The 27447-nt window shown below is 37.4% G+C and overlaps 1 protein-coding gene across 8 annotated transcripts in view; it reads left to right on the forward strand.

Annotated features, from left to right (window-relative positions):
* The window catches only part of ZCWPW2 (zinc finger CW-type and PWWP domain containing 2), a 149898-nt gene that overhangs the window by 24365 nt on the left and 98086 nt on the right, over nt 1–27447 (forward strand). The gene's annotated exons all lie outside the window — the stretch shown is intronic.

Below are 27447 nucleotides of genomic sequence, written 5' to 3' on the forward strand. Positions count from 1 at the left end.
AGAAGCTTCCCTGCTTTTCTAAAGCTTTTCTACTGAGTATGTTCACTCCATACAATATGCATTCTAAATATTAGTCCATATGTCTATATACTGAAAATATTCATCTCTTTCTCTTTCTTGCCTTTCAACTTATTTTACGGTTTTAATTTTTTTTTAATTTTAGTTCCACAGAAGATTTAATCTGAGTGTTTTCAAGTTTATCAATCTTTTAATGACTTCTGTGTCATACATACAAATACATTTATACTTCAACATTACACATTTATTTTGTAATTTGATAATTTTCTACATTAGTGTTTAGTCAGTCTGGAATTTACTTTTATAAATGGTGCTAGATTGAGATGGAACTTCATTTTTTGTTGTAAAAAATATAAATGAATGTTGAATTTCTCACATGTTTTAGGCTAGCAAATATGATGATGATTATATAGTTTGCCTTGTGTAATCTGTAATGTGACATGTCTTTAGAAGCCGTGCTGGTGGCCAAGCAGCACACATATCAGACCTGCTGGAGCAATATTTGCTAGAAAAAGCATAGAAGAATAGGGGTCAGTACCTCAGTGGTGAGTCACCATTGCCTCATTCCACTCTAACGCAGAGCATAGCAATCTATTTGGGCCATGTGACAGATTCCATTAGAGAGACCTTGACCATTAAACTATGAACTTTTAATCAGTAATTAGACAAACACCAGCTCCTCCCCTGGCATGATCAGGAACCAGAATACAGTAGTAATATGATGTGGCAGAACTTTGATTTCAGCACTATCCTGACAGCATGGCATTCAAGATTGATGAAAAGTTCCAGCCCAGCTGAAATCTAAGACTTCTGGTTATGAATATAGATGCTGCAAGTTAGGGTAACCTGGATGGCTCAGTCGGTTGAGCATCTAACTCTTGATTTCAGTTCAGTTCGCGATCTCAGGGTGGTGAGATTGGGCCCCGCCGTTGGGCTCTGTGCTCGGCTGGAAGTCGGCTTGAGATTCTCTCTCTCTCCCTCTGCCTCTGCCCCTCCTCCCGTGTGCGCTCTCTCCCCCCTCTAATATAAATAAATAAATCTTTAAAAAAAAAAAAAAGATGCTGAAAGTTAGCAGGATTGCCATGCCAGTAGGCCACACCAGTTGGCCACATCAGTATACATGGTGGATTGTGTTAACCCTAGCCCCTTCCCTGACATGAGTACCATTGGAAGTGGCAATGGGGTCCAAACATTATGGCTGACCAGTATTGACTGCCTTATGCTCTGAGCTATAGCCAGTTTCTGTGGAGCTTTGTAAGATGCCACATTTTTGGTAGGCCATGTTGCAGGGACCATTCTTGCAACAATTAATTTTTACTTCTCATTGCTTATTTGGCCATGATCAGTTTTTTTCTTAATGTTCTAATGGATATGATTTACTTTACAGATCTGATCTGCTTTAGCTAGGATTTTTAAAACTACTTTCCTAAATGCATAGTTTTTCCTTTTCTTACACTCTCCTTATCTGGCTTTTTAAATTTCCTTTTGAGTTAAAAATATTCAAGATATGCTCTAGGAGCTTGTACATTTTTTTAAGTTTCTTTAGTTATGTTTCTAATATAATTTATTCCTGAATTTTCTCTTGTTCAGGAACTAGCTTTTGTTTTATTGACTGTTATTGACTTAGGTTTGTGTACACTTCCCAAATTCATATGTTGGAGCCCTAAGCCCCAACGTGGCTGTATTTGAAGATGGGGCCTCTAAGGAAGTAATAAAGATTAGGTGAGGTCCTAAAAGTGGGAGCCTGATCTGATAGGATTAGTATCTGTATAAAAAGAGACATCAAAACCTCATTCTCCTTCTCTTTGTGCATGCACTGAGGAAAGGCTGCAAGAGAAAGAACATAGTGAGAAGATAGCTGTCTATAAGCCAAAGACTTCCAGCCTGTAAAACTATGAGAAATAAATTTATTTTCTGTTGTTTAAGACTGTTATATAAAAGGTACCTGGGTGGCTCAGTTGGTTAAACATCTGACTCTTGATTTCGGCTCAGGTCATGATCTCAGGGTCTTGAGGTCGAGCCCTATGTCAGGCTCCATGCCTAGATTCTCTCTCTCCCTCTCCCTCTGCCCCTCCCCACTGCTCTCTCTCACAAAAAAAAAAAAAAAAAGACTTATTTAAGCCACCTAGTCTATGGTGATTTTTGTTAATGGACATCTGTATTGATCAACTCTATTAATTCTTTGTTTTTTCTTTATTATTTGGGGTTTTTTTCCTTGTTTCCTAGTTTATAAATTTCTCTTTTACATCATTTTTTAAGTTTGGCTTGCATTCTGTGAAAAACCCTTAGTTCAGTCTTGCAGCTCACTGATTTTTTTTTTTTAACCGTCTTGACAGCATATTGATTTTTTAAATTTCAGTGGTCAGATTTTAAATTTCCATGATATTCTGTTGGTTCTTTTTAAAAAATGAATATTCTTCCATATCTTTTTGCAGTTATTAAATATTTTAAAATGCTGTCCTTTTCACTTTATTAAGCTTATGTTTTATAGGTACTGAGTTCTTCCTTTTGTTGGACTTGTTTCCTCTCTTTCATATTGGGTTTTCTCTTTGATTATTGTGATTGAGTCCTCAACTGTGTATTTGAGGTTGTTAATGAATTGTCTGTTTACATAAGCTTTTCTCCCTGTATGGAAGGAGGAGTGTGGGATAAAACTTCTGGATGGAGTGAGCCAGTAGCTGCTTTTGGCTTTTGGATAGTAACAACTCTCCATTCTTACTGAGTGTTGTTAGCCTCCTAAAGTTTCTGTTGTACCTCCCCCCCGCCCCACACAGAGATAGCATTGGCTATCTCTGCTCTGCGTGACAATAGACATTTCCCTTGCTTACTGCCTGGCCCAAAGAGCAATGACCCTGTAATGCTCTACTTTAGTGCTCCAGCCAATCACTCTCTTGGCTGTCCGAGATCCCTCCTGTATTCTTTATCTGACATTTGTAGGCTTAGCACACCCTTGGACCAACTTTCATCTTTGTAGGAGTTTTCTTCTGTGCATGTTTTGGGCTGTGGCTTCCTTCTCTACTTTCCCATCTATTTTCTTTCATGGAAGGATTCCTCATGGTATCTGAAGATCTGAGGATATTGCCTTTTCTTTATTATTATATTTTAGGAGATATGACAATACCCTCTTCTGTACTTTTCAGGCTCGTAGGGTCAGGTGAAAAGGCTTGGCATATAATCAGTCTTCCTTCTTGAACCAATGTCCAAGATAGCTACTACATTTTAAAAATTGCTTTATTTTGATATAATTTCAGACTTCAAGAAATGTTTTGTGAAGAAGAAAGAATTTCCAGTTACTTTATAATCTGCTTTCCCAAATATTTCCAAATGTTAACAATTGGAAATAATAATTTGGGAATATATATCAAATATATGTTTGAGAATACATATTGAATCATTTAAGAGTAAGTTATAGTGATATCACTGAAAATAGCAGAAGAAGGAACTCTAAAAAATATGTCCCTCCACTAAAGCAATGTTTAAACTGGCAAAAACTGTTAGAATTAACATTTTTGGAAATCCAGAATCTAATTTTAAAATCTAATAAAAACTTGACAATACCTAGAAGAGTGCTTAATAAAGAATGAAGCTGCTAATTTCAGTAAGTGAGCCATGTGACATTTTGAATTACCCACTGTATTTAGTCAGGGTTCTCCAGAACAAACAGAATGTATATATAGAGAGAGAAACATTTATTTTAAGGAACTAGCTCATGTGATTGTGGAGAGTTGGTGAGTCTGAAATCTGAGGGGATAGGCCAGTGGGCTGAAGACTTAGAGAAGAATTGCATTCCAAGTCCAAAGTCTGCTGAAAAAATTCCTTCTTGCTTGGGGGAAGTCAGTTTTGTTCTATTAAAGCCTTCAACTGATTAGATGAGACCCACCCACATTATGGAGAGTAATCTGCTTTACTTGACCATCAATTTAAATATTAATCTCATCCAAAAACATCTTCACAGAAACATCCAGAAAATATTTGACCAAACACCTGGGTTCTCAGGCCCAGCCAGTTTGATACATAAAACTATCACACCCACCGACTGTCCCCCATTTCCCAGCTCACAGGTCGAGGTGGGGATGGCAGCTTGCATTCCTGATTAAGCTGGCTGGTGCCAAGGGGTTGACCACACCCAGCAAAGAATACAGTCTTTCAAAGAGGAAGTTACAGACATGAGCCCTCTCTATTGCTCGATACTTCAGTGTGCATTTCCAAACACAAGGAATTGTTTTTATTACATGACCATAACGTAGTTCTCAAAATCAACAACTTAACTTTGATGAAATACCATTAGTATATGGGTCTATTTTAAAGGCTCTTGTTACATATTACAATATTTCACTCTCAAAAGTTTCTATCAATTTACACTTTTGTCAGTAGAGTATGGCAATTTCCAATAACTCTTTACCATTTTAAAATTGTAGATTTATATATATTTTTTAAAGATTTTATTTTTTTTAATTTTTATTGTTATGTTAATCACCATATATTACATCATTTGTTTTGGTGTAGTGTTCCATGATTCATTGTTTGTTCATAACACCCAGTGCTCCATGCAGAATGTGCCCTCTTTAATACCCATCACCAGGCTAACCCATCCCCCAACCCTCCTCCCCTCTAGAAACCTCAGTTTCTTTTTCAGAGTCCATCATCTCTCCTGGTTCCTCTCCCCCTCTGACTTACTCCCCTTCATTCTTCCTCTCCTGCTATCTTCTTCTTTTTCTTTTTTCTTAACATATGTTGCATTATTTGTTTCAGAAGTACAGATCTGTGATTCAACAGTCTTACACAATTCACAGCACTCACCGTAGCACATACCCTCCCCAATGTCTATCACCAAGCCACCCCATCCCTCCCACCCCCGACCACTCCAGCAACCCTCAGTTTGTTCCTGAGATTAAGAATTCCTCATATCAGTGAGGTCATATGATACATGTCTTTCTCTGATTGACTTATTTCACTCAGCATAACACCCTCCAGTTCCATCCACGTCGTTGCAAATGGCAAGATCTCATTCCTTTTGATGGCTGCATAATATTCCATTGTGTATATATACCACATCTTCTTTATCCATTCATCTGTCGATGGACATCTTGGCTCTTTCCACAGTATGGCTACTGTGGACACTGCTGCTATAAACATTGGGGTGCACGTACCCCTTCGGGTCCCTACATTTGTATCTTTGGGGTAAATACCCAGTAGTGCAATTGCTGGATCGAATGGTAGCTCTAATTTCAACTGTTTGAGGAACCTCCATACTGTTTTCCAGAGGGGTTGCACCAGCTTGCATTCCCACCAACAGTGTAGGAGGGTTCCCCTTTCTCCACATCCCCGCCAACATCTGTCATTCCCTGACTTGTTAATTTTAGCCATTCTGACGGGTGTGGGGTGGTATCTCATTGAGGTTTTGATTTGGATTTCCCTGATGCCAAGCGATGTTGAGCACTTTTTCATGTGCCTGTTGGCCATTTGGATGTCTTCTTTGGAAAAATGTCTGTTCATGTCTTCTGCCCATTTCTTGATTGGATTATTTGTTCTTTGGGTGTTGAGTTTGATAAGTTCTTTATACATTTTGGATGCTAGCCCTTTATCTGATATGTCATTTGCAAATATTTTCTCCCATTCTGTCGGTTGTCTTTTGGTTTTGTGGACTGTTTCTTTTGCTGTGCAAAATCTTTTTATCTTGATGAAATCCCAATAGTTCATTTTTGCCCTGGCTTCCCGTGCCTTTGGTGATGTTTCTAGGAAGAAGTTGCTGCGGCTGAGGTCTAAGAGGTTGCTACCTGTGTTCTCCTTTAGGATTTTGATGGACCCCTGTCTCACGTTTAGGTCTTTCGACCGTTTGGAGTCTATTTTTGTGTGTGGTGTAAGGAAATGGTCCAGTTTCATTCTTCTGCATGTGGCTGTCCAATTTTCCCAACACCATTTGTTGAAGAGACTGTCTTTTTTCCATTGGACATTCTTTCCTGTTTTGTCAAAAATAAGTTGACCATAGAGTGGAGGGTCCATTTCTGGGCTCTCGATTCTGTTCCATTGATCTATGTGTCTGTTTTTGTGCCAGTACCATACTGTCTTGATGATGACAGCTTTGTAATAGAGCTGGAAGTCCAGAATTGTGATGCCGCCAGCTTTGCTTTTCTTTTTCAATATTCCTCTGGCTATGCGGGGTCTCTTCTAGTTCCATACAAATTTTAGGATTATTTGTTCCATTTCTTTGAAAACAGTGGATGGTATTTTGATGGGGATTGCATTGAATGTGTAGATTGCTGTAGGTAGCATTGACATCTTCACAACGTTTGTTCTTCCAATCCATGAGCATGGAACGTTTTTCCATTTCTTTGTGTCTTCTTCAATTTCTTTCCTGAGTGTTTTATAGTTTTCTGAGTACAGATCCTTTGCCTCTTTGGTTAAATTTATTCCTAGGTATCTTATGGTTTTGGGTGCAATTGTGAATGGGATAGACTCCTTGATTTGTCTCTCTTCTGTCTTGTTGTTGGTGTATAGGAATGCCACTGATTTCTGTGCATTGATTTTATAGCCTGCTACTTGACTGAATTCCTGTATGAGTTCTAGCAGTTTTGGGGTGGAGTCTTTTGGGTTTTCCACATAAAGTATCATATCATCTCCAAAGAGTGAGAGTTTGACTTCCTCTTTGCCGATTTGGATGCCTTTGATTTCTTTTTGTTGTCTGATTGCTGTGGCTAGGACTTCTAGTACTCTGTTGAATAGCAGTGGTGAGAGTGGACATCCCTGCCGCGTTCCTGACCTTAGGGGAAAAGCTCTTAGCTTTTCCCCATTGAGAATGATATTCGCTGTAGGTTTTTCAGAGATGGCTTTTATGATATTGAGGTATGTACCCTCTATCCCTATACTCTGAAGAGTTTTGATCAAGAAAGGATGCTGTACTTTGTCAAATGCTTTTTCTGCATCTATTGAGAAGATCATATGATTCTTGTTCTTTCTTTTGTTAATGTATTGTATCACGTTGATTGATTTGCGGATGTTGAACCAGCCTTGCAGCCCAGGGATATATCCCACTTGGTCGTGGTGAATAATCCTTTTAATGTACTGTTGGATCCTATTGGCTAGTATTTTGGTGAGAATTTTTGCATCCATGTTCATCAAGGATATTGGTCTGTAATTCTCCTTTTTGATGGGATCTTTGTCTGGTTTTGGGATCAAGGTAATGGTGGCCTCATAAAATGAATTTGGAAGTTTTCCTTCCATTTCTATTTTTTGGAACAGTTTCAGGAGAATAGGTATTAATTCTTCTTTAAATGTCTGATAGAATTCCCCTGGGAAGCCATCTGGCCCTGGGCTTTTGTTTCTTGGGAGATTTTTGATGACTGCTTCAATTTCCTTAGTGGTTATAGGTCTGTTCAGGTTTTCTATTTCTTCCTGGTTCAGTTTTGGTAGTTGATACATCTCTAGGAATACACCCATTTCTTCCAGGTTATCTAATTTGCTGGCATAGAGTTGCTCATAATATGTTCTTATAATTGTTTGTATTTCTTTGGTGTTGGTTGGGATCTCTCCTCTTTCATTCATGATTTTGTTGATTTGGGTCCTTTCTCTTTTCTTTTTGATCAGTCTGGCCAGGGGTTTATCAATCTTGTTAATTCTTTCAAAGAACCAGCTCCTAGTTTTGTTGATCTGTTCTACTGTTCTTTTGGTTTCTAGTTCATTGATTTCTGCTCTGATCTTTATTATTTCTCTTCTCCTGCTGGGTTTAGGCTTTATTTGCTGTTCTTTCTCCAGCTCCTTTAGGTGTAGGGTTAGGTTGTGTATTTGAGACCTTTCTTGTTTCTTGAGAAAGGCTTGTATTGCTATATACTTTCCTCTCAGGACTGCCTTTGCTGTATCCCAAAGATTTTGGACAGTTGTGTTTTCATTTTCATTGGTTTCCATGAATTTTTTTAATTCTTCTTTAATTTCCTGGTTGACCCATTCATTCTTTAGTAGGATGCTCTTTAGCCTCCATGTATTTGAGTTCTTTCCGACTTTCCTCTTGTGATTGAGTTCTAGTTTCAAAGCATTGTGGTCTGAAAATATGCAGGGAATGATCCCAATCTTTTGGTACCAGTTGAGACCTGATTTGTGACCTAGGATGTGATCAATTGTGGAGAATGTTCCATGGGCACTAGAGAAGAATGTGTATTCCGTTGCTTTGGGTTGGAATGTTCTGAATATGTCTGTGAAGTCCATTTGGTCCAGTGTGTCATTTAAAGTCTTTATTTCCTTGTTGATCTTTTGCTTAGATGATCTGTCCATTTCAGTGAGGGGGGTGTTAAAGTCCCCCACTATTATTGTATTGTTGTCAATGTGTTTCTTCGCTTTTGTTATTAATTGCCTTATATAATTGGCTGCTCCCATGTTCGGGGCATAGATATTTACAATTGTTAGATCTTCTTGTTGGATAGACCCTTTCAGTAGGATATAGTGTCCTTCCTCATCTCTTATTACAGTCTTTGTTTTAAAATCTAGTTTGTCTGATATAAGGATTGCCACCCCAGCTTTCTTTTGGTGTCCATTAGCATGGTAAATGGTTTTCCACCCCCTCACTTTCAATCTGGGGGTGTCTTTGGGTCTAAAATGAGTCTCTTGCAGACAGCATATTGATGGGTCTTGTTTTTTAATCCAATCTGATAGCCTGTGTCTTTTGATTGGGGCATTTAGCCCATTTACATTCAGGGTAGCTATTGAAAGGTATGAATTTAGTGCCATTGTATTGCCTGTAAGGTGACTGTTACTGTCTGTTGTCTGTGTTCCTTTCTGATCTTTGCTGCTTTTAGGCTCTCTTTGCTTAGAGGACCCCTTTCAATATTTCTTGGGGGGCTGGTTTCGTGTTTGCAAATTCCTTTAGTTTTTGTTTGTTCTGGAAGCTTTTTATCTCTCCTTCTATTTTCAATGACAGCCTAGCTGGATATAGTATTCTTAGCTGCATATTTTTCTCGTTTAGTGCTCTGAAGATATCTTGCCAGTCCTTTCTGGCCTGCCAGGTCTCTGTGGATAGGTCTGTTGCCAATCTAATATTTCTACCATTGTAGGTTACATATCTCTTCTCCCGAGCTGCTTTCAGGATTTTCTCTTTGTCTCTGAGACTCGTAAGTTTTACTATTAGATGTCGGGGTGTTGACCTATTATTATTGATTTTGAGAGGGGTTCTCTGTGCCTCCTGGATTTTGATGCCTGTTTCCTTCCTCACATTAGGGAACTTCTCTGCTATTATTTGCTCCAGTATACCTTCTGCCCCTCTCTCTCTTTCTTCTTCTTCTGGGATCCCAATTATTCTAATGTTGTTTCGTCTTATCGTATCACTTATTTCTCGAATTCTGCCCTCGTGATCCTGTAGTTGTTTCTCTCTCTTTTTCTCAACCTCTTTATTTTCCATCATTTGGTCTTCTATATCACTGATTCTCTCTTCTGCCTCATTTATCCTAGCAGTTAGTGTCCCCATTTTTGATTGCACCTCATCAATAGCCTTTTTGATTTCGACTTGGTTAGGTTTTAGTTCTTTTATTTCTCCAGAAAGGGTTTCTCTAATAACTTCCACGCTTTTTTCAAGCCCAGCTAGTATCTTTAAAGTCATGATTCTGAACTCTATGTCCGACATCGTACTAATGTCCGTATTGAGTAGGTCCCTGGCTGACGGCACTACCTCTTGTTCTTTTTGTTGAGGTGATTTTTTTCGTCTTGTCATTTTGTCCAGAGGAGAATAGATGAATGAGAGAACAAAATCCTATTTTGTTTATGCTGTCTGCAAGAGACTCATTTTAGACCCAAAGACACCCCCAGATTGAAAGTGAGGGGGTGGAAAACCATTTACCATGCTAATGGACGCCAAAAGAAAGCTGGGGTGGCAATCCTTATATCAGACAAACTAGATTTTAAAACAAAGACTGTAATAAGAGATGAGGAAGGACACTATATCCTACTGAAAGGGTCTATCCAACAAGAAGATCTAACAATTGTAAAGGTTTACAATGTCCCCAGCAAATATACTGTATACAAATCAGAAAAGACCTGAAACCAGGGGAAAAGAAAGGGAAAGAAAGAAAAAAGAAAGAGAAAAAAAAAAAGAAAAAAAAAGATAAAAACAAAAACAGAACAATACAAAAAAAGCAGAATGTGATCAAATATGATCAGGCTAGTGCATAGATCAGTGCCACACACTAGATTTTGGGCGTATTTTGGTCTGTTAGAAAAAAGTACCTCCTAAAATTTTAAAGGAAGAAAGAGATATGTACAAAATAAGGGTTGATACAATGAAGGGATAGAAGATGACTGTAAAGATGAAAATTATAAAAGATTTTATAAAAGGACTTGATAAGAAGTTGTTTGAAAAAAGAAAGAAGATTTAAAAAAAAAAAAAGAATAAAGGGAGAGAATGTGATCAGGCAGGAGACTAGAACAGAGCCATACACTAGTGATTTAGGGTATATTTTTATCTGTTAGAAGAAACTGTATCTCAAAATTTTAAAGAGAGAACAGCTTATATATATATGCCAAAAATAAGGGTAACTACTATGAAGGGATAAAATAGGACTCTAAAAATGAAAAATAAAAAATGTTTTTTTTTTTTAAGAAAAGATATTGATAAGATGTTGGTTGAAAAAGTGAAAAAGAAGAAAAAACAGTTAACAAAAATTAACTTTGATGAACTAATGAATCATGGTAAAAAAAAGCCATGAATTCTATGTGCAGTATTCCCCTAGCGCTGGAGTTCTCCCGTTCTCCTTGATCGGTAAACTTGGTCTTGGCTTGCTGGCTGTTCGTGCTGATATTCTGGGGGAGGGGCCTGTTGCTGTGGTTTCCAAATGTCTTTGCCGGAGGCTGAATTGCCCCGCCCTTGTCATCCGGGCTAAGCAAGCTGCTCGGGTTTGATCTCAGGAGCTTTTGTTCCCTGCAAGCTCTCTGTACAGCCTTGGAGGACCAGGGCAAAAATGGTGGCCTCCCAATCTCCACCCGGAGGAGCTGAGAACTCCGGGCCCCACTCCTCAGTGCGCCCCCAGAGAAAAGCAGTCACTCCCTTGTCCCCGGTCTCCGGCCGCTCTCCGTGCTCACCCGGCCTGTGACCGAGCGTTGCTATCTCTGGCACCCGACCCCGTGTGGAGTCTCCAAACCCAGCAGATCCCTGCGGTGCGCTCCCGCACCACTCCTCCCAGGGGAGAGAGGGGAGTCTCCCCGGATCTGCCGCCTGTTGGGTCCCTGCTGCAGGAGCAGTGGCCCGACTGGGCCGCGGATCACAGTTTATGGCAACCCCAAGCTGAGAGCCCGCGCCTCAGCTCTGTCTCTGCAGCCGACTTCCCTGCTCCGATACCTGGGAGCTCTGGCGCACTCAGGCTCCCCCGGTCTTTCTGTGACCCCAAGGGTCCTGAGACCACACTGTCCCGGGCGGATTCCACCTCCAGCTTAGCCACTGCAGCGACGTCCCTCAGCGGAGCCGACTTCTAACAGTTCCGATTTTGTGCTCGGCGACTCTATCACTTGCCAGAAGCGGCCGGCGGAGGCCCCTCCCCCGCCGTCTATCCTCCCGAATATCGCCTCGGATTCATTTCTCCGCACGTCCTACCTTCCAGTAAGTGGTTGCTTCTCTGTTCAGAGAGTTGTTGCTACTCTCCTGTTCGATCTCCTGCTGAGTTCGTAGGTGTTCAGAATGGTTTGATCCCTATTCAGCTGAATTCCTGAGACCAGACGAAATCTAGGTCTCCTACTCCTCCGCCATCTTGCTCCGCCCCCCAAGATTTTATTTATTTATTTGACAGAAAGAGAGAGACACAGTAAGAGAGGGAACACAAGCAGGGGGAGTGGAAAAGGGAGAAGCAGGCCTCCCATGGAGCAGGGAGCCCAATGCCGGGCTTGATCCCAGGACCCTGGGATCATGACCCGAGCTGAAGGCAGATGCTTAATGACTGAGCCACCCAGGCGCCCTGATTTATATGGTTTTAAACTTTGCTGAATTGATATGAACTTCTTCAGATTCATTCCAAGGATCCTCTATTTCTTTCTTTTTTTAAAATATAGATCTCATCTCCCTCCTCTGTATTTTGATTTTTCTTTTTCTTCATGGAATCTTCTCAAGAATAAAAAATAAAAATTCCAACTCCGGGAGTATTCTAAACTTGACTGTTCCTTGTACAAAAGCATTTTTATCTATTACTGTTCTCTTTTACATACACTTATTTTTTAAAAAAAATCTTTACAACCTCTCTATAACAATAATTTTGGAGATAAAATTATGAGAGGTTAAATGACTTTCCCAAAGTTATACAACCAGTAATTGGTAGACTCTGGATTCCTCTTAGACTTTCTGACTTCAGAGCTGATACCATTATTGAGCTGGTTAGGTGGGAAGGACAGTGACAAACTCAATCAACATTTGCCAAAGGGAATTTATATCTGCTACATTTAATTGTCTTGAAGATAGTGATAAAAACATCTTTCATGAGAGATTATACAAGGTATCAGACTGAAGGCTCTGGATGGGGATCAAAGGTAATGAAGAGTGCTAGATGTTAATGATGGGCAATAAATGTACCTTCTAGTCTAATATGATTGCAAGGTTAAGGGAGATTATGTATGAACTGAAAACAGAATAAACAGTGAAAACCAGCACCTACAAAGCAAGTAAGGCTTAGCAAGTCTTTAGAGCTGACGAGACTCAAGAAAACAGATGTGATGAAAAGGTGGCTAATGAAATTTGGACTCTGATACGTGGTTAAAAAGAACAAAGCACTGGAGCTGATAATCCAGCAAGGGGAGTAGAGGATTTTTGAGGAAGAACAGCCAGAATGGATAAATCAAGACATACTAAAGCAGGACAACTTTTAGAGATCATCTGGCCTTATTCTTCTTACATTACAGGTAAGAACCTCTTGAGATTACAGAGCTACAAGTTGCATAACCAAGATTAGAAGCTACATTTTTGATGCCAAGCCCTGATCTTTTTCTCCTGCCTCTTAAATATTATGAAATTATAATCCATAACATTAAAATTATCTTATTACTTGAGATTCTCTTTGGAAGTTGAAAATTGAAATTATGATCCTAAAATGATTGAAGTCTAAAGACCTTGCTACTGATACTATTACTTTTCTTCAACCCAAAAGAGTGGCATCATCTGGGGTAGCCTGTGTTAAAAATGGAAACACTTCCTATAACAGTAGTTTTGGAGAACAAAAGAATAATGACAACTTTTTTCATTTGGAAGAACAATCATTATTTTTCTCATTCACATACAAACAATAAAAACAGTTTCTGTTATAAGCAGACATTTATCTTCATCTCTATTCTGTATGTATCTTTTCACACTGTCTCATTAAATTCTCATATTGTTCAGAACTCCTTGGATATGTTTTAATTTTACCATCTGGGATTCATCAGTCACAAAATACATATACATTGTAATAAAAATGGATGCTTCACAAGGATTCATATTGGCTGTAGTCCATCTTAAAGGCCTTTGTTCTGTTAAACAATGGAACTGTGGACAGTTGATCTTATTAATTTTTTCAGACTCTACTACAACATTCTAAATTAACATTCATGGAATACATAAATCTTTGGAGAATTTATGTCAAATCCATGTAGATTTTTCTCCTTTTCTTTAGCTTATAAATTTTACTTTAATGCTACAAATATACCTATAATAGTAATTATACTGCATAAAATTGTTTAGAAGTGTTTAGTGGGGTTCTACAGACCTTGGTGGTCTCTTTAATAAATTTAATTTAACTAGTAGTGCATTGTAATGTATTGTTATAAATAAAAAATTGCTCACTAATCTCTTTCCCATCTGTTGGCTAGTTCTAGATGCTCCACAGAAATATAGAAGACATTGAGCAAAACTCGGGAAATGATAGGAAAAATTCCTACATGTTAATTATTTAGCCATTTGGGGATCAGAAAACAATGTTTTCATCATCAGCTCCTTCATTGTTGGAGTGACAAAAATAATGTGTCTGCCCTTAGAGAGCTCACAATTTAATGATGGGAAGTATGTGGTAACACTATAATATGAACCAGAATGCTATAACTACAGAAGTTAAGGGAAGCCAAGCAGGGAGAAATTGCTGCTGGTTGGGGATATCCAGAAAGACTTCTTGAAAGAGATGGTATTTGAAGTGGATCTTGAAAGTCAGCAACTTACAGGTTATGGTAGAGTAAGAAGGATAGCATGCACAAAGGTATAGAGACACATTGGGTATGTTTGGAAAATATCAAATAATGTAAATTAGATGCAGTTTGAAAGACTAATAGAAGAAAGTAATACTAGCAATCATTTAATGAGCACCTACTGTGTGCTCTGCTTCTTGCTACATACCCTACATGCATTATTTTATTGAACTAAGAACATGCTATGAGGCAGGTACTAGTATTATTATTATCATCTTTTAAATGAAAAGATATTAAATGATTTTCCCAGGTTATAGAGCTATTAAGTTGATGTTCTTAGATCTTAATCTAGGTCTGACTGGTACTAAAACCCATACCCTTAACCACTACAATACAAAGTTATATTGTGGAGATTTCAGATATAAATTGGGGACCTTATTTCCAATGATGTTAGCAATGGAAAACAATATATATTTTTTTTAGAAAGAGGACCAATTATTAAGAGTTTCTAAGATTAACCTATTATCAGTGAGTTGAAAGAATAAATGTGGGGAGAGAGAGAAAGTAGACCAGCTGGTTAGTAGGCTTCTTACAGCAGTCTGAGTGAGCTAATGAACTGAGCTGGGTTTATAGGTCAGTAAGATTGAAAAGGTAGGAACATACGCAGAGACCCTTTAAGAAAATTTTTTTTCAGAATTCTTTATTTTATTTTTTTATTAAGTTAGCCACCATACAGTACATCATTAGTTTTTGATGTAGTGTTCAATGATTCACTAGTTGCATGTAACTAACAAAATGACAAGTATTTAAATGGAGGGGATGAGGAAGTAGGCAGTTTTAAAGTTGACCTTGGGTGAAATTCAAGCCTAAGTAGCAATAATGGGGAAGAGAAACTTCTGAAAGAAAAGAAAACTCAATTTGGCCCAAGTTCAGGGTGCCTGAGGAGCACCCAGTTGACACTGTCAAAATTACTTGGAATGTAGGTGTGAAGGTGAGACTTGAGCTGGAGATTTGGCAGCTATTTGCATAGGAGAGAGTGTCAAAGCTATTTTAGTGAATTTTAAATTCACTAAAGCTATTTTAGCTATTCTCTTCCCCAAGGAAGAGAATAGAAAGAGAAATTTGAAGGCAGACTTTGAGAAAGGCCTACATTTAGGGACTAGGGGGAGAAAGAAGAACTAGTAAAAAAAATCAACGTTGAAGAACAATCCTTTCGAGTAGGTGATTAGAAAATCTCTGGTCTCCTTTAAAAGAAACATTAGGTAAAAGCCAGATGGTCAGGCATTTAAAAATAAGTAGATGCCTAGGATTTCTGGCAAGTAGTTGATGCTCTGACTTCCTGTTGTGTGACTCTGGAACTTTTCTCTAGAGAAACAGATCCATACTTCAAATTACCTATGTAGTAAATTCATAGGCATCTTAAACTCAAGACCAAAAAGAATGTATTAGTCCTGGTCCCCAAAACTCAAACTTGTATTTATGTCCTCTATTTGATTATTAAACTATTTGATTATTAAGCCTATTCAGTTATTAACTCCACTGTTCATTTGCCCTAAACAGAAATCTTAAATTCATCTGCCACTATCTTCCCTTCCTTATCCCTAGGAACCTTCCACTTCCAAAACCAACATAGACTTGATAATTGCTATAGACTGAATGTGTCTCCCCAAAATGTGATGGTGTTAGGAGGTGGAGCCTTTGGGAGGTGAATAAGTCGTGAGGGCAGAATTCTTATGAATGGGATTAATGTCCTTCTAAAAAAGACCCTGAGAGATGCCTTGCCCCTTCTACCATATGAAGTTACTGCAAACAAAACAAAACAAAACAAAAAAACAGCCATCTATGACAAGGAAAGGGACTTTGACCAGACAATGAATTTGCCAATGCCTTGATCTTGGACTTTCCAGCCCTCAGAAATGTGAGAAATAAATTTCTGTTATTTCTAAGTCACCCAGTCTATGGTACCTTTGTTATAGCAGCTCAAATACCTACTGCTTAGCCTTACTTCAAGGACTTCCACTCCCTGCATTTGTACTAAGCTCCTCAACTGCCACAGATTCAGTTCCAGTGAGTTCCTGTGGTGCAGGCCACAGTAGTCACCCCACCAGAGGGTACAGGCAGCAGATTATGCTGCATCCATGTGGTGCTGTCCATGTGTCATCGCTGCCAGGACACAGGGTGCACAAGCCATGAGATCATAGCTACTTCTACCTAGATTTCCTGGTGCATGACCCAGGTGGAAAATCCCTGCAGAGGCAGAGTCACCCCAGAGAGAGAGCTACCACTATAGCACTGCTCAGTGGAGCTGTGGGTCTGGGGCTGCCCTCATGATCAGGAGCCACCTGTGGGCAATTACAGTCTAGGAGAACCACGGGCATGTGACTTTAACGTTTGAGAGCTATGGTGTGGGCTGCTCCAAGCAGACTCATAGGGTTGGGGGCTGTCCAAAGCCATGGGCAAGGCCATCTATAGCCTTTGGGACCCAACCCCCATCTGTATCACCCTTTGTTACATTTGTCCAGTATTTTATGGAACTTAGTTTTATCTGTTTCTCTGTCTGAACTCAATAGGAGAGATTGTTTCTTGTTCATCTTTTGTTCACAATACTGAAATCCATGCCTGACATTTAGTAGAAACTCACTATATGTTTGAATTAATGTCCAAAGTCAATCATTTATTCAACAAATATTTATTGACTATCATCAAGTGTGTAATACACTGAACGAGGAGTTCAATATAGGGTAATAGTTAGTACTCTCATTATCCCCAGATAAGGAACCAAAGGTTTTAGAGTGGTTAACTCATTTGTCTAGTAAAAAGTGGTAGAGCTATCTGACTGAAAATTGAGTGTCTGTGACCATTTATAACTATTACCTTGAATGAAGGAATAAATAATATACAGCCTGAACTTAAGACTGTATAATTCTGGATAGCTGTTTTATGTTTTTTATTTTCAAATTTAATTTTTAAATTTTCTTCTGATTTCTGTAGTTCTATGTTAACTAAGTCATGAAATCAGAAATTAAAAAGAAGTCATGTAAAGCAAGTGTTAATGCTTAGCATAGCTTCACATTTGTCAGTATCTTTATAATCTATAGTGTGAACTACTGAGGCATAATTTTATAGGGACCCCCTTTAAAGACTCTAGAAGTTTCCAGGGGTGCCTGAGTGGCTCAGTTAGTTAAGCATCTGCCTCCGGCTTAGGTCATGATCCTAGGGCCCATGATCCTAGAGCCTTGCTCAGTGGGGAGCCTGCTTCTCCCTCTCCCTTTGCCCCACCCCACAATTCATGTGGTGGGGGGGCATGTGCATGTGTGTGCGGGCACACTCTCTCCCAAATAAATAAAATCTTTTTTTGTTTTAAGGACTCTAGAAGTTTCCAGACCACATTATCTTTTCCCCCTTCATTTGCATCTTCTGTATGTGGTAGTAATTTTGAAAACCAGCAAAGTGTTGGAGAAGAGGTAATAGAGATAATGAGAATCTGGTTTGAAAAGAGTGTTTTGTAATCTGTATTATAAATTCGATTAGCCTGAATAAACTGTGTCAAATCTAAAATACCAAGAGGTTTAAGTTAGATGCCATTGAAAATGAGTATCACTATCATTTAAGTAATAACGACATTTCCTTAGTGTTAATTTATCTTCTCAGTATTATCCACTGTGAGACCCAACTTCCTAAGAAAATCTGCAAACTTTATCTACCATTTAAAAGTAATCTTTTAATCCCCTTCACCTTTTATAATAGGCTATCATAATGGATTTTCCTAAGCTTTCCATTGAAATGGTACCATAAACTTGGAGTACTTTCTCCATTATAGCAGTCCAATAGTTGCAAGATGGACAAAATCCTAGGCAGTTGAGTAATAGCAACCATTTTTCACTTTCCTTTCTATCTCTTATACAGTAATTATTTGCATTATTAGTGTTCTCTTCAATATGCTATTTGTAGAAATATTTTAAAGTTTTCTGAGGAATAATTTAATCTAGATAATATAATCTATAAACCTGTTCAACTAGTTAATTATAACTCAAATACATTGCAGTGTGGTAAAACTAAATAGATAGTTGAAGAGCACCTCTGTGAAACACTCTTAGTTGTGGTTCTTCTCACCTTTCCAGCAGGAGGCTTCACATCACTATTAGAACATATGACCTGTTTATATGTGATCTGAGCGGGGATTCTAATATCAATTTGATATTAAATATTATTAAGTCCTATTTTTCTTATTTATTAAATAAAAATAAATAGAAGTTCCTTGAATGAACTTGTAATGGATAATCTCTATTTCTAGAACTGTACCCAACTCCTTACCCTCAGCTTATTTGTTACACAATCTCCCGATACCTGCCTTAGACTTAGAATCTTCCACACCTGTCTTTATATTTGATTTGGGAGTTGGTAGCTTTTCACCCAGTAGACAACATCATGTCCTCCTCCTACTATTTTCTTTGCAGCTCACTGTGGGGGCTTGTGGAGGATGGATGATTGTGTCCTGAAACATAACTAGAGGACAGCCTTGACAGAAATAACCTTAATTTCTTCTGTTTTTGATGACTAGATTTATGCTTCAGTATTGTCAAATTCACAAGATAAAGATGTCTGCTATTACTACTACTGTTTAATATTTTCCTAGAACTAACATAAAAGTAAAGAAAATAAAATACAAAGGATATCAGCAAGATGGCAAAATAGAAGACTCTTGACTTTCCTTCCTCCTGTAGATGCACTGAACAAACAGCTACACACAAATCAATTTCCTTGGAGAGAAATACGGAAACTAGTTGAGTGACTCCTACACATCAGGTGACTGAGAAAATACACACAATGAAAAGAGTAGGAAAAGTTGAGACACACTCATCCCATAAACTCCTGGCATAGCAATTTGTAATCAGGAGGGAATCCCCAACTGCCAGCTTTTCCCTGAGGAGCAAAGGGTTTGGACCACATATCTAGCTCCCCAACTTTTGTTGTTGCTACACAAGGACTGGCTCCCAAGTCACCTAGCTCTGAAAGTCAGTGTAGCTCAACATTCATGAGTCCCTCAGGACCATATTAAACAAAGAGGAGGTTTTAAACAGAAGTGTGGGTACTTACCGTGACTATATCAGTGGGCTCAGCACAGAGAGAACAGGCAAAAACACAAGGCTACCAATTTCCCCTTTGAAAGGATATGACTGGACACTTACAGCTCCTGCCTAAGGGTCGAGTTTCTTTTTCTTTTCTTTTTCTGAGCATAGAGCTTCTAATCAACCTTCATCCAGAAGTTGACTGTGCTCCTCTAGGGGCCTGAAAAGGATTGTGGGCACTTCAATAATTTGCTTTCCCCTCACTCACTCCAGTGATAAAAACAGGTATCCATTTTCTCCCTGGAAAGAGCTTGTCCATACATCTAGCATCCCAACTTTTATTACTGCCACCTGACGGACTGGTTTCCAAATCACCTAGCTCAGAGTGCCAAAAGGGCTTGGCATTCACAAGTCCTCCTTCACCACTAAAAACAAAGAGGCAGTTTTTAAGAGATGCATAAGTACTTCCTGCTGCTATTCCCCCACGCTTAGAACAGAGGGAACAGACAAAAACAAAAGACTCCAAATTCTCCCTAGAAGGGATTTGACTACATATTTTCCCAGCTGCTACCCAAGGGTCAGGCTTCTAATTATCCTGCATCTGGGAGCTGATGGGGCACATGATTAATAGTCTTATGGAAGCCTGAGCAGACATGTCAGAACTTTGTGCCTTTTCCCTCCAACTCACCCCGTTGGTAAAACCGGTGGAGATAAATGATTTACCTGTCAGATAACTCAAAATAATAGCCATAAAGATGCTCACTGAAGTCATGAGAACAATATATGAGCAAAGTGAGAGTTTCAACAAAGAGAAAATATAAATATTAAAAAGTATGAAAAAGATGGGACACCTGGGTGGCTCTGTTGGTTAAGCATCCTATTCTTGATTTTGGCTCAGGTCATGATCTCAGGGTTGTGAGATCGAGCCCCGCATTGGGCTCTGTGCTGGCATGGAGCCTACTTAGGATTCTTTCTCTCTCTCTCTTCCTCTCTAAAATAAAATAAAATATAAAAAAAATAAAGTACTAAAAATAAATAGAACTGAATACAAGTGAACTGAAAAATTCAATAGAGGAGTTCAACAGCTGACTAGATCAAGCAAAAGAAAGGATCAGTAAAGACAGGTCAGTGGAAATCATCCAATCAGAGGAGGAAAAAGAATGAAGATAGCTTAAAGAACCTATAGGATGCCAACAAGTGGATGAATAAACACATTATGAGAGTCCCAAAAGGAGAAGAGAGAAAGACACAGAGAGAGTATTATATGAAATAATGGCTGAAAACTTTCAAAACCTGGGGAAATAGGCATCCAGATCAAGAAAATTTAAAAAGCACAAAACAAGAGAATTTAAAGAGACCTGCATTGAGACATAATAAAATTTTCAAAAGTTAAAAAATTTTGAAAGCTATAATAAAAAAGCAACTTGTTATATATAAGGTAACCCCTGCCCCAAGACCATCTGCAGATTTTTCAGCATAAACCTTGTAGGCCAGATGGAGTAGGATGAAACAGTCAAAGTTCAGAAAGAAAAAGAAAGAAAAGAACTGCCAGCCAAGAATACTTTGCCAGGCAAAATTGTCCTTCAGAACTGAAGGGGAAATAAAGATAGTCCCGGACAAACAAAAGTTAGAGTTCATCACTACTAGACTTGCCTTACAAGAAATGCTAAAAGAAGTTCTTCAAGCTGAAATGAAAGGGTGCTAATTAGTAACATGAAAACATGAAAGGATGAAATTCACTGGGATAGGTGAATAGTCAAATTCAGAATGCTCTAATATATAACAGTGGTGTGTAAATCACATATAACTCTAGTATAAAGGTTAAGAGACAAAAGTATTAAAAATGACTACAGCTACAATAATTTTTTAATGGGTACACTAAAAAGATGTAAATTGTGACATCAAAAACATAACATATTGGGACCAGGAGTAAACATGTAGACCTTTTGTATGCTGTCCAAATTAAGTTATAAGCTTGAAATGGACTGTTATGTTTTATGTAAGCCTCATGGTAACCACGAAGCAAAAACCTGTAGTAGATACATGAAAGGTCAAGAAAGGAGTCAAAGCATACTACTACAGAAAATTATCAATCATAAAAGATGAGAGCAAGAGAGGAAGAAAAGAACAAAGGATCTATAAAACACCCAAAAAAGAATTAACAAAAGGCTTTACCTATCAAAAATTACCTTAAATGTAAATGAACTATTTCTCCAATCGTAGACTGAAAGTGAAGGGATGGAAAAAGATATTCCATGCAAATGGAAACCGAAAGAGAGCGGAGGCAGCTATAATTATGTTGACAAAATAAACTTTAAGTAAAAACTATAAAAAGAGGCCAAAAAAGGCCATTATATGATGATAAACTGATCAATTCATCAAGAGGATATAACAATTAAAAATATTTATGCACCCAAGGGGTGTCTGGGTGGCTCAGTTGATTAAGTGTCCCAACTCTTGATTTCATCTCAGTCATGATCTCAGGGTCATGATATCCATCTGTACATCAGGCTCTTAGCTGGGCGTGGAGCCTGCTTATGATTCTCTCTCTCTCCCTCTCCCTCTGCCCCCTCCCCCCAACACACGTGCTCTCTCTCTCAAAAAAAAAAAAAATATATATATATATGCACCCAATATTGGAGCATCTAAATATATAGAGCAAACTTAAGCAAATCTGAAGGAAGAGATAGATAATACAAAGGAAGAGATAGATAATACAATAATAATAGGGAACTTCAGTATCCCACTTTCAACAGTGGATAGATCAGACAGAATATCAAGGAAACACTGGACTTAAACTATACTTCAGATGAAAAAGATCTAACATATATACAGAACATTCCATCCAACAGTGGCAGAATACACACAGAACGCTCTCTAGGATAAATAATAGGCCACAAAACCAGTCTAAACAAATATAAAAACACATCAGGCATCTTTGCTGACCACAATTATATGAGACTAGAAATCAGTAACAAGAAAAACTGGAAAATTCACAAATATGTGGAGATTAAACAACATCCTTCTGGACAACTAATGGGTCAAAGAAGACATTAAAGAAGAAATATAAAAGGATCTGAGGCAAATGAAAGTGGAAACAACACTAAAATTATGGAATGCAGTAAAAGCAGATCTAAGAGGGAAGTATATAGTGATAAATGTCTACATCAGAAAACCAAAGATCTCAACCTAACTTTACACCACATGGAACTAGGAAAGGAAGAACAACTAAGCCTGAATTTAGTAGAAGGAGGACATAACAAATATCAGAGCAGAAATAAATGAAATAGAGATTAGAGAGATAATAGAAAAGATCAATGAAACTATGAGTTGGTTTTCTTAAAAGATAAAATTGACAAAACTTTAGCTAGCCTAACAGAGAAAAAGAGAGAAGACTCAAAATCAGAAATGAAAGAGATGTTACAAAAATGCCACAAAAATACAAATGACCATAAGAGACAAGGTGGACAATTATATGCTAACAAACTGGACAACTTAGAATGGATAAATTCCTAGAAACACACCATCTAAAAAGAACAAACTATGGAAAAATAGAATATTTGAACAGACCAATAACATGCAAGGCAATTGAATCACTAATCAAAACTCTTTCAACAAAGATAAGGCCAATAACAGATGGCTTCACTGGTGAATTCTACCAAACGTTTAAAGAATTAGTGGCAGTCCTCAAACTCGTCCAAAACAATCGAAGAGTAAGGAACACTTCCAAATTCATTTTATAAGGCCGGCTTTACCCTGATACTAAAGCCAGGTAAGGACATTATATGAAAAGAAAATTATAGGGCACCTGGGAGGCTCGGTTAAGCATCTGCCTTTGGCTCAGGTCGTGATCCCAGGGTTCTGGGATTGAGTCCCATATCAGGCTCCCTGCTCAGTGGGGAGCCTGCTTCTCCCTCTCCCTCTGCCTGCAGCTCCCCCTGTTTGTGCTCTTGCTCTCCCTCTTTATCACTCTGTCAAATAAATAAATAAAATCTTTAAAAAAAAAAAGAAAATTATAGGTCAATATCCCTGATGGACATATATGCAAAAGTTCTTAACAAAATACTACTAAACAGAATTTGGCAGTATATTAAAAGTTTTATACACCATGATCAAATTGGATTTATCTCTGAGGTCCATAGGTAGTTCATCATATTCAAATCAATAAACATGCCATAATGAGGAGAAAATAATCATATTATCATTTCAGTAGATGCAGCGAAAGCATTTGACAAAATTTCACAACCTTTGATATAACTCTCAACAGATTAGGTATAGAAGGAATGTACCTCAAAAAAATAAAGGTCTTATATACCAAGTTTACAACTAACATACTCACTGATGAAAAGCTTTCATCAGGATCAAGATCAGGAATAAGATAAAGGCATCCACTCTCATCACTTCTATTCAACTTAGTACTGGAAATCCTAGCCAGCACAATTAGGCAAGGAAAAGAAATAAAAGGCATCCATATCAGAAAGGAAAAAGTAAAATTGTCTTTGTTTACAGAACACATTATCTTATGTATAGAAAATCCTAAGGACTTCACCCAAAAACTGTTAAAACTAATCAATTAATTTAGTAAAGTTGCAGGATACAAAATCAAACAAAACCTGGTTGCATTTCTATACACTAACAATGAATTATCTGAAAAAGAAATTAAGAAAATCCCATTTCTAATTGCATCAAAAAGAATAAAATTCTTAAAAATAAACTTAACAAAGGAGGTAAGAGATCTGTACAATGAAAATTATAAGACATTTCTGAAAGAAATTGAAGACAAATAAATGGCAAGATATCTCATGTTCATGGATTGAAAGAATTAATATTGTTAAAATGTCCCTGGTACACAAAGTGATCCACACATTCAGCTCAATCTCTATCAAAATTCAAATGTCATTTTTTACAGAAATAGAAAAAAGCAGGCATAAAATTCATATGGAATCATAAAAGACCCCAAATAGCTAAAACAATTTTGAGCAAGAAGTGCAAAGTTGGAGGCATTTTACCTCCTCATTTCAAACCATATTACAAAACCATGGTAATCAAAATAGTATGGTATTGGCATAAATACACACAGATCAATGGAACAGAATAGAGAACCCAGAAATAAACCCACATATATATAGTCAACTAATTTTTGACAAAGGCACCAAGAATACACAATAGGGAAATGTTAGCATCTTCAATAAATGGTATTAGAAAATTGGATAGTCACATGCAAAAGAATAAAATTGGATCCTTATACCATACACAAAAATCAACTCAAAAAGGACTAAAGATTCAAATTAGAGACCTGAAACTGTAAAACTCTTATTAAAAAACATAGGGGAGGGGCACCTGGATGGCTCAGTCGTTAAGCATCTGCCTTCGGCTCCAGTCATGATCTCAGGGTCCTGGAACCGAGCCCCACATTGGGCTCCCTGCTCAGCGGGAAGCCTGCTTCTCCCTCTTCCACTCCCCCTGCTTGTGTTCCTGCTCTCGCTATCTCTCTCTCTCTGTCAAATAAATAAATAATATCTTTAAAAACAAACAAACAAAAAAACTTGGGAAGATCATTGAGATTAGTCTTGTCAGTGATTTTTTTGGATCTTACATCAAAACCAAATATGTAAGACTATATAAAACTACAGTGTTTCTGCACAACAAAGGAAACCATCAACAAACTTAAAAGGCAACTTATAGAATAGAATGAAACATTTGCAAAATATATACTCAATAAGGAGTTAATATCCAAGATATGTAAGGAACTCTTACAACTAATAGAAATAATAGTAATAATCAGGATTTATAATGGGCAAAGGACCTGAATAGACATTTTTCCAAAGAAGACATAAATATGGCCATCAGATGTATGAAAAGATCCTCAACATCAGTAATCATCACAGAAATGCAAATCAAAACCACAGTTACATATCACCTCAAACCTGTTTAAGATGGCTATTATCAAAAAATTAAAAGATAAATGTTGGCAAGAATATGGAGAAATTGGAACCTTGTACACAGTTGGTAGGAATGCAAAATGATGCAGCTGCTATGGAAAACTATGGGGGCGTTCCTCAAAAAGTTAAAAAATAGAACTTACCATAGGATCCAGCAATCCCACTTCTGGGTACTGATCTAAGAGAATTGAAATCAGGATCTCAAAGACAAATTAGCACTCCGATGATCATAGAAGCATTATTCACAATAGCCAAGATACGGAAACAACCTAAGTTGCTGTTGATGGTTGGATGAAGAAAGTCTACAAGGGAATATATTATTCAGCCTTGCAAAATCTGCAAAATATTGGATATGGATTAAGTTGGGGCCATTATGCTAAGTGAAATGAGCAGTTACAGAAAGACAAATACTGCATGAATCCATTTATATGTGGTATCTAAAATAGTCAAATTCATAGAATCGAAGAGTAGGGTTAAAGGGGAGATGGGAAGTTATGAATCAGCAGGTATAAAGTTTTAATTAAGCAAGATGAATAAGTTATAGAGATCTGCTATACAATGTTGTACCTATGGTCAATGATACTGTATAAAACACTTAAAAACTTGTTAAGAGGGTAGATGCCATGTTAAGTGTTTTTACCATAATTAAATAAAATTAATTTTAAAAAGACTGAAAATAATTTAATCAAGCACCAACTCGAGAAAGGGAAGATCAACAAAGAATGCCCAAGAAAGTAGAGGAAGGAAAGAATAGAGTGCAGCTATTAATTAAATAGAATTCTAAAAAAGTAAATGGGAAGACTCAAATTCTGTTTGTGTTTAAAAAGTAGTGACAAGATAAATGAAGAAAAAGAAGATATAAATAAATTTCAGAGTGAAGGAGAGAAACATAATGAGAGACATAGTAGATACACCACAATTCTTAAAAGTAAGACAGAATTGGGAACTGCCCCCTTAGGCAAACTTTACATAAAAGGAGAGACATTCTGTACTTCATTTTATGAGGTTATTTTAATCTTGATATCAAAACCAGACAAAGGCAAAGAGAATTGCAATTATTAGACCAATCTCATCTATAAACATATGTGTAATCTTAAATAACTGTTAATAAACTAAATACAGCAATATATGTTAAAAAAATCTCATAACACTTGATCATGTAGGGTTTACCTAGAATGAAAGTATGATTTATCATTAATAAATTCATTATTACAACATACCCAATTAATAGACTTAAAAAATCTTTATGTTTACCTCAATACATACAGAAAAGCAATAAATGAAATTCAACAGTGCTTCATTATTAACAAAAAATCCTCATAGTAAACTGGTAATTGAAGGGAAAAATTTTCTGGCAATGGTCTCTATCAAAAAATATAAGTATTTGACTATGTAGTCCAATAGTAGAAGCATTCTCTTTGAAATTAGGAAAAGATGTCTACTATCATGACTTCTATTCAATATTATACCTGTCTTAGGCAGCACAGTAAAAGAAGATACAAGGATGGAAAATAAACAAAACTGCTACACACACACACACACACACACACACACATACACATACACACACTTACACTTAATGTGAAGTGAAATGCAAAATAATGTCTTGCCCAGGGACAGCTGGTGAATAACAGAGCCAAGAGTTCACACATAATTTGGCTCCAATGTCTGAACTCAACAACTTCTGTACTGTCCAGTGGCGCAGAGAATTGAGGAAAAAACTGTTCACTTCAAATGCAATCTAAATTGCAGGCATGCTTCTCATAAATTTCCTCACCAGCTAAATAATTAACCAGAAATTTACATGACTATTATTAGCAAAATTTTTTATTTCTCTTCCAATAGATTTAGTTCTTCGTGTTTTTAGATTTGTCCACTCTTTAGGTATGATAAATAGTGCCACAGTGAATATTTTTGGGTCTCTGTATGTGTAGAATAGTTTTTTTGAGGTTTATTTTCTGTGGATACAGTCATACGAGCAACATTAACAGGTAAAAAATTGTGAACTATGGCTATTGGCATAAATTGGCAAATTTCTAAAGCAATTTGTGGTGACCCTGAAATATGATAAGTGAGTTTCTAAATATGTGATTAACTCATGAATTAAGAGCTTCTTTAAATGGTGCTTATACTTGGATAGTAGTGTTTTGCTAACTTGTGAATATGGTATATTGAAGTCATTCTTTAAAACAGGTTTCTATTGCAAAATAAGTTAATTAATTTTACTTTATTTTAGTTGTATTATTTTTTAGTGTACACACAGTTATTATTGAAGCTAGAAGTTGGGAGCTTAATCATACAATTCTAAT

The sequence above is a fragment of the Callorhinus ursinus genome, unplaced genomic scaffold, assembly GCF_003265705.2.
Source record: "Callorhinus ursinus isolate GAN/ISIS: 27379988/994484 unplaced genomic scaffold, GSC_fseal_2.0 scaffold1, whole genome shotgun sequence".
Taxonomy (NCBI): domain Eukaryota; kingdom Metazoa; phylum Chordata; class Mammalia; order Carnivora; family Otariidae; genus Callorhinus; species Callorhinus ursinus.